Raw genomic sequence first — 8,906 nt, 5'->3', positions numbered from 1 at the left:
CTGCGCCCCCTTACCTCAGGCCAAACGAGGAACTGCAGGCCAATCTTCGGCTTTTCTCGGCTCCTGCGCCCCCGTACTTCAGGCCAAATTAGGTACTGCAGGCCTATTTAGCTTGAATTCTGCTCGTCTTGCAAGTCAACACTCGCAAGTCAGAGTCAGAATTGTTTTTTTTTTTAATTTGCTCACAAATCAAAACACTCTCAAACCAAATTACTCTTTAACCAAGGTTCCACTGTAATTGTAACAAACTTTGTAGCAGATTCCTACACTTTGCTGTTCTGAAGAAATATCTGTTAGTCTCCCCATTTCCTCTGCCATATGCTTCCCGGACTGGGAATAAAAACCACCCCTGCAAAAAATGTCATACCAGCCCCATAGCATTATTAAAACAGCATAGCGTCATTATTTCCTTGTTCATGAAAGGGAAAACCATGTATTCTAAAGCACATTTAGATGGCTTTAAGTTTTCCTGCAAAATGTCTTGATAAACCTGGGAATTCATTTTTCCTTCGATAATAGCAATCTGTCCAGGCCCTGACGCAGCAAAGCAGCCCCAAACCATGATGCCCCACCACCATACTTCACAGTTGGGTTGAGGTTTTGGTGTTTGTGTGCTGGGCCTCTTTTTCTCCACACTTAGAGCTAGATTCACGTAGCTCTTACGTCGGCGTACATATGCGTGCCATTCTGGTAGCTAGATATGCCTGAATTACAGCTTCCTCCGACCGACGTAAGTGTTAGTACGCCGTTGTATCAAGGGTGCATATAATTACGCTGGCTGCTAGGGGGCGCTTCCGTAGATTTACGCGTAGAAATATGTAAATGACCTAGATACGCCAATTCACAAACGTACTTGCGCCCGCGCCGCCGTTTACGTAAGGCTTACGTCCGGCGTAACGTTACCCCTGCTATATGAGGCGCAGCCAATGTTAAAGTATGGACGTCGGAACAGCCGTCAAATTTTACGTCGTTTACGTAAGTGGTACGTGAATGGGGATGTGCGTAGGTTACGTTCACGTCGAAAGCATTGAGCCGACGTATCTTAGAGAGTATATGCGACGTGACTCTGAGCATGCGCGCGCATGCGCGGATCGTTAGTGAAAAAATGTACATGGGGTCCCAGCTACTTTGTATACAACACGCCCACTACCTTCCACATTTGAATTAGGCGGGCTTACGCCTGCCTATTTACCCTACGCCGGCGCAAACGTATGGCGCCAGATCTTTGTGAATAATGTCTGGGCGCCCTATTTTACGTCGGCGTAGCGCATATGAGATGTGCTACGCCGGCCAAACTATACGCCGAGCTACGTAAATCTAGCTCATAGTGTTGTGTGTTTCTTCCAAACAACCCAACTTTGGTTTCATCTGTCCACAGAATATTTTGCCAGTACTGCTGTGGAACATCCCGGTGCTCTTCTTGTGCAAACTGGAAACGTGCAGCCATGTTTTTTTTTGGACAGCAGTGGCTTCCTCTGTGGTCTCCTCCCATGAAATCCATTCTTGTTTAGTGTTTTACGTATCGTAGATTCACTAACAGAGATGTCGGCATATGCCAGAGACTTTTGTAAGTCTTTAGCTGACACTCTAGGATTCTTCTTCACCTCATTGGTCAGTCTGCGCTGTGCTCTTGCAGTCATCTTTACAGGACGGCCCTCCTAGGGAGAGTAGCAGCAGTGCTGAACTTTCTCCATTTATAGACAATTTGTCTTACCGTGGACTGATGAACAGCAAGGCTTTTGGAGATACTTTTATAACCCTTTCCAGCTTTATGCAAGTCAACCATTCTTAATCGTAGGTCTTCTGAGAGCTCTTTTGTGCGAGGCATCATTCACATCAGGCAATGCTACTTGCAAACCCAGAACTGGTGTGTGTTTTTTATAGGGCAGGGCAGCTGTAACCAACACCTCCAAATCTCATCTCATTGATTGGACTCCAGTTAGCTGACACCTCACTCCAATTAGCTCTTGGAGATGTCATTAGTCTAGGGGTTCACATACTTTTTCCACCTGCACTGTGAATGTTTACATGATGTGTTCAATAAAACCACGGTAACATTTAATTCTTTGTGTGTTATCAGTGTAAGCCGACTGTGATTGTCTATTGTTGTGACTTAGATGAAGATCAGATCACATTTTATGACAAATTCGCATCATTCCAAAAGGGTTCACATACTTTTATGGCAACTGTATGAAAGACAAAATAGAACTTTTTAACCCCAAAAAAAAGAAACCCTAGATATGTTTTTTTTTACTTTTCCCAATGAGCCCGCAGCCCTCTATGGAGGCTCCCGCGTATTCCGATCTGCTAATTAATAGAAGTAGCAGAAGATAAGTTAATAGAGGCCAAATTGCATCCGCATGCTTCATTTTGCATTGTGTTCCCCGGAGCCATGGAGCCCTTTATGGAACAGGTTAATCAGATGCGTTGAGTTTAATCACACTGAATAACGCCGAGCTTCGCTAATGCGCAGAACAGGACCTTAGGCGGAATGTACTGTACACCCAGCGAGGTTCATTCTATGGAATAATGTGCCGGCTCTGACAATTATTCCATCGCTCAAAGGCGAGGATTTCACGGCAATCCATGTGGGGATTGGAGCCGAGTTTAGTCAGCTTTTAAATTGCAAAATAATATTATGTTACTCTGAATGGCGTAGCGCAGTAAATACTATAATAGGGATTGGACGGGTCACATGAAAACCAAAGGCAGCGAGACGCTCTTCACCCAATGATCGGGTGTCTGCTGCTGGGAAATACGAGGACTGGACCAAAAGTGGTCATAACTTTTCTATAACTTACACAGGATGTTAAATTTTCACCTGTTGGTAGAGTAACTCTTCCTCTATACAAAGGTTCTACTCAACTCTCCATCGCAAGCAATACATTCTTGAACCCAACTCTCACATTTTCTTTGCCTTGTTGTAGCTACTTCTTCACAACCACTTCCACCTCCTCAATCATTGTCCCCAAAGACTGTCCTTCATTGGACCGAACAAGTGGAAGTCGGAGGGCATTAAATCTGGGCTGTACATCTCCCTCGTGCAGGAGGCCCACTCCTGCTCATCTCCCTCCTGCAGGAGTCCCACTTCTCCTCCTCTCCCTCCTGCAGGAGGCCCACTTCTCCTCCTCTCCCTCCTGCAGGAAGGCCACTCATCCTCCTCTCCCCTCCTGCAGGAGGCCCACTCATCCTCCTCTCCCTCCTGCAGGAGGCCCTCTGCTGCTCCTCTTCCTCCTGCAGGAGTCCCACTTTTCCTCCTCTCCCTCCCGCAGGAGGCCCACTTCTCCTCCTCTCTCCCTCCTGCAGGAGGCCCACTTCTACTCCTCTCCCTCCTGCAGGAGGCCTGATTCTCCTCCTCTCCCTCCTGCAGAAGGCCCACTCCTCCTCCTCTCCCTCCTGCAGGAGGCCCACTCATCCTCCTCTCCCTCCTGCAGGAGGCCCTCTGCTGCTCCTCTTCCTCCTGCAGGAGTCCCACTTTTCCTCCTCTCCCTCCCGCAGGAGGCCCACTTCTCCTCCTCTCCCTCCTGCAGGAGGCCCACTCCTCCTCCTCTCCCTCCTGCAGGAGGCCCACTTCTCCTCCTCTCCGTCCTGCAGGAGGTCCACTTCTCCTAGTCTCCCTCCTGCAGGAGGCCCACTTCTCCTCCTCTCCTTCCTGTAGGAGGCCAACTTCTCCTCCTCTCCCACCTGCAGGAGGCTCACGTCTCCTCCTTTCCCTTCTGCAGGAGGCCCACTTCTCCTCCTCTCCCTCCTGCACGAGGCCCACTTCTCCTCCTCTCTCTCCTGCAGGAGGCCCACTTCTGCTCATCTCCCTCCTGCAGGAGGCCCACTTCTGATCCTCTCCCTCCTGCAGGAGGTCCACTTCTCCTCCTCTCCCTCTGCAGGAGGCCCACTTCTCCTCCTCTCCCTCCTGCAGGAGGCCCACTTCTCCTCCTCTCCCTCCTGCAGGAGGCCCACTTCTGATCCTCTCCCTCCTGCAGGAGGTCCACTTCTCCTCCTCTCCCTCTGCAGGAGGCCCACATCTCCTCCTCTCCCTCCTGCAGGAGGCCCACTTCTTCTCTCCCTCCTGCAGGAGGCCCACTTCTCCTCTCCCTCCTGCAGGCATTCAGGGGCTACAGAAGGAAAATGGAGAGATCAGTTCCTCTATTTGACCACACCACTCCTCATATCCAGCTTCGTTCTGCTCTCTTGCCCCCCTCAGCTCTTTTGCCGAGTAACACACGATTGTTTTTCCCGTCAGGAAAACTGACGTGTTTTCCTTTGGCCGGGAAAACCGGACGTGTGTATGTTCTCTTTTTTCTCACCGCGAATCGCAGCATTCCTATAGGAAACACTGCGAGGGAGCATACACACGGCCGGTTTTCCCGACCAAAGTTCTCCTGGCAGTTTTCCTGTTGGGAAAACCGGCCCTGTGTACAGGGGAAAAAAGGACCGAGCTGGTTACCGGTTTTCCCCTCGGCCTTTTGACCATCGGGAAAACCGATCGTGTGAACTAGGTGTTACCCTCTGTGTTCTTTCCTGCCCCTCCCCATCCCCCTACTGCTCTGACAGGTTCCCCCCTCCGCTCTCCCACCGGCTGCTATGGCGGATGTGTCAGGATGGAGAGCACTGAAGGGACTGGTAAAACGTGTAATTTACCAGCCTCTTCCTTGTCTGAATGAATAGAGTCAGTGATCAGTACCGATTACTGGCTCTGTTTATTCGTAACTGAAACATTAGCAGGGGCGGACTGCCCGAGGGCCCCATGCCACTAGGGGTCCCCATCAGGGTTACCAGCCTCAGTAAAACCAGGGACAGTATGTAAAAATTTGTGTTTTTAAAAAAATCCCAGGATTATAGCTGCCCGCCTCTCCAGTACCTTTTCAGTGTGTGTGTGTATGTGTATTTTGTGTGTATGTATACTGTATGTGTATGTTTACTGTGTGGCCCCATAATCTATTGCCAGGGGGGCCCCATAATCTCCTATTGGCCCGAGGGCCCCATAATCTCCTATTGCCCGAGGGCCACATAATCTCCTATTTGCCCGGGGCCCCATAATCTCCTATTGCCCGGGGCCCCATGAGTTGTCAGTTCACCCCCTGAACATTAGTAAATTGTGTTTACTATGCTTCAGTTTGTGATGGGATGCACTGTACAGATCCAGTCCAGACATGCATGTAGCTGAAATGAAACGTAAGCGCTGGACATACATAACAGGTGGAAGTCACTACCAGAAAGGAATAGGTTAAGTCAGGGTGGTCAGAGGAAAAAGAGCTTGCTCTTACCGGATAGGAGGAGTCACTGAGAGACGGGGAGGAGCTGTATAGATAGTAGGGTGGGGGTGGAGCAGAGGCTCGGCAGTCAGAGGCAGAAATCGGAGTGGAACTTTATTCGGATTGGAGCCGGATTATTTAATAATGTTTATATTTTATTTGGTTTTGTGTTATTTGTGCCATTTAAATTCAATACAGTGCCAGTGTCCTTATTCAATAGTCCTGGGGAATGTTTGGTAGATGTGTTGGGTTGGGGTAGTAAGATATCTGAACTGCCCTAGTCCCGTCCATTCACTCTGTGCAGCTGAGGCTGCAGAGATGTAGATTGAGGGCCGTGTCCTCAATCTCCTTTCTCTGTCTCAAAAGTGGAACATCTAGAGTCCGTTTAGACCCCCAATATCTCACCAAAGCCTCCCAACGGGGCTCCTAAATAAAGTAAATAAATAACAAAAATGAAAAACTACTGACACCAGTGGCGGAACTACCAAGGTCACAGAGGTCGCACTTGCAACTGGGCCCTGGTGTTCCACCACGGGCTCGGAGGGAAGTGTCCCGACCGCTGGTCAAGGGGGCCCCATAATGGCTTCTGGCACCGGGGGCCCCATAATCGCTTCTTGCACGGAAGGTCCAGTTGTGCCACTGGACATCAAGCAGGCAAATGGAAAAAAAAAGACATTGGTGACGAATGTTGGCACCAGGGCCGATCCTAGGAGGGTGCGCAGGGTTCTTTGCACCCAGGCGCCTGCAGAGGTGGGGCTCCAGAGTTCTCCCCTCCTTCTGGCAGTGCTCGGGGGAGGGGCCGCTCCTCTTCCTGACACAAGGGTTCTAGTTTTCAGTGGCTGCAGAGTGCTCATGGGCAGGAATGAATTCCTGACACTGGGAGTCTTGGATCCCGCACTGTCTCCACCAACTCCAGTTGGAATGCCTTCCCCTCCCATCCCTATCTCGGGCTGCAGAGAGAACCAAGGGGAGTCACAGTGTTCAGTGTGCTGGAGGATGGCATCCCCAGCATCCCTTTACACGTGCTCTGGGCTGCCCCTGCTCTAGATGTTTTATGGCATGATAGATTGCATAGAAAACACAGCCCCTGCCCCTTCCTGCGCCTCTGTAGTCCCATCTACAGATGTGATGTATCATGAGATGTACTAAGAGCCCGTTCACACTGACAGTGGGGGGGCATTTGGCGTTAAAGCGCCGCTAGTTTTTGCTGCGCTTTACCGTAGTTTTAGAGGTACTTTTAACCCCACTAGCGGCCAACTAAAGGGTTCAAATCGCCACTGGGGGTCTAACAGACTCTCTAACAGAAGCCCTCTCTGTGTCAATCAGAGAGGCCCCCCTCCAGGTCCCAATAAAGTACTCTGCTTCTCTTCCTGTATTTTGTTTATTGTTAAGAGATCATGTAAGGATCCCAAGGTATGAAGACTTTGTGGGGGAGCATCTCTGTGGCCATAGAAACATGTCTAAAGGGGAGGAGTTAGTAAAATGACCACACCCATGTGGGGGCGCCAGAAATATTTCTGCACCCAGGCGCCTGTGACCTAGGATTGGCCCTGGTTGGCACTGAGGCTGAAAGGTCCTAGAGTCCCTCCACAACCCCTCCTACTGGTCAGCGTGGTGCTAAATGTTGGGCCCCAGGGTCCTGTGCTGGAGTACAAGTGACTTTTTATCCCATGGTAAAGGATTAAAACTAAGTACCAAATATTGGTGGCAATGTTCCTTTAAGAGGAGGGTAGAGACATTGGCCCAGATTCAAGAAGCTATTGCGCCCGCGCAACCATAGGTTGCGCGGCGCAATAGCTGTTTTGTTCCCGCGTAGCGAATGCCCCTGATTCAGGAACATCGCTACGCGGACTGCAGCCTAGGATATGACAGGCATAAGCCTCCTTATGCCTTCATATCTTAGGCTGCATTCTTGCGTTGGCCGCTAGGGGGCGCGGCCATTGTGATCGGCGTATAGTATGCAAATAGCATACTATCACCGATTCACAAAACTTGACCGGGCCCAGCGCACGCCAGGTATGGAGTTTCCGTACGGCGGCTTTAGCGTAAGGCTGCCCCTTCTCATAGTAGGGGCAGCCAATGCTAAAGTATAGCCGCCCTTCCCGCTCGTGAAATTTGAATTTCACGTCGTTTACGTAAGTGATTCGTGAATGGCGCTGGACGCCATTCACGTTCACTTAGAAGCAAATGACGTCCTTGCGACGTCATTTGCCGCAATGCACGTCGGGAAAGTTTCCCGACAGAAGCATGCGCTGTTCGCTCGGCGCGGGAGCGCGCCTAATTTAAATGATTCCCGCCCCCGGCGGGATCATTTACATTAGGCGCCCTTACGCAGGGCAAATTAGCATATCGCCCGCGCAATTTACGGAGCTACTGCTCCGTGAATCGCGGGCAAATCAAAATATTTGCGTGGGCGCAGAGCAAAAATCGTTGCCCTTAGCCCACGCAAATATTGCGCGGCTCTACCTGAATCTGGGCCATTGTGGCCAGAAGCCTCTCACCACCAGGCCAGGGCTTCTCAACCTTCTTCAGACTAAAGCAGAAAATCCAACTTCTCTAACTACAGAGCTAAAAAAAATCTCTAACTAGGACTTTGCTACAAATGTATCTCCCGCAGTGGCGGTCCGTCTATAGAGGGCGCTGGAGCGCCGCCCCCTCTGGGGGCTCCGCACCGCCACTGAAATAACATACATTCATGCAATGCATGAATGTATGCTATTGTCTCCGCTGCCGCTGGTCTATTCAGAGATGCCCGGAACTTGAGCGCCGACCACCTGAATAACGGCAGCTGGTTGGCTGTGCGGAAGTGCCTCCCGGAAGCTTATCCTCGGAACGTACGGGGGGTGCGTTCCTTGGATAAGACTGACAGCCTTCCCAGCCAATCAGGTTCAAAAATTCTGGTTATCGGTAACCTGATTGGCTGAAGCGCCACCAAGGTGGGAGAAGACATCGAGGGACGTTGAAGGAGAAAGGTAAGTTCATTTTACAGGGCACAGCGGCGACAATGGGCACAGAGGCGACAAAGGGCACAGTGGAGTCAATGGGCACAGTGGAAAAAAAGGGCACAGTGGGACAAAGGGCACAGTGGCATCAATGGGCACAGCGGCGACAAAGGGCACAGAGGCGATAAAGGGCACAGTGGCATCAATGGGCACAGTGGCGACAAAGGGCACAGTGGGACAAAGGGCACAGTGGCATCAATGGGCACAGTGGTGACAATGGGCAAAGTGGCAACAATTAAAGGGCACAGTGACATGCACAGTGGCAACAATGGGCACAGTGGCGACAATTAAAGGGCACAGTGGTGACATTTGGCACAGTGGCGACAATTGAGGGGCACAGTGGCTGTGTTTGATGGCATGGCACAGTGGTGACAATTGATGGCACAGTGGCTGTGTTTGATGGCATGGCACAGTGACTGCGTTTGATGGCACAGTGGCTGCGTTGATGGCCATGGCACAGTGGCTGCGTTTTGATGGCATAGTGATTGCATTTGATGGCATGGCACAGTGGTGACAATTGATGACACAGTGGCTGTGTTTGATGGCATGGCACAGTGGTGACAATTGATGGCATAGTGACTGTGTTTGATGGCATGGCACAGTGGTGACAATTGATGGCACAGTGACTGCATTTGATGGCATGGCACAGTGGTGA

The sequence above is a fragment of the Rana temporaria genome, chromosome 3 (assembly GCF_905171775.1).
Source record: "Rana temporaria chromosome 3, aRanTem1.1, whole genome shotgun sequence".
NCBI classification, from domain to species: domain Eukaryota; kingdom Metazoa; phylum Chordata; class Amphibia; order Anura; family Ranidae; genus Rana; species Rana temporaria.
Note: the sequence above shows the minus strand (reverse complement) of the source record.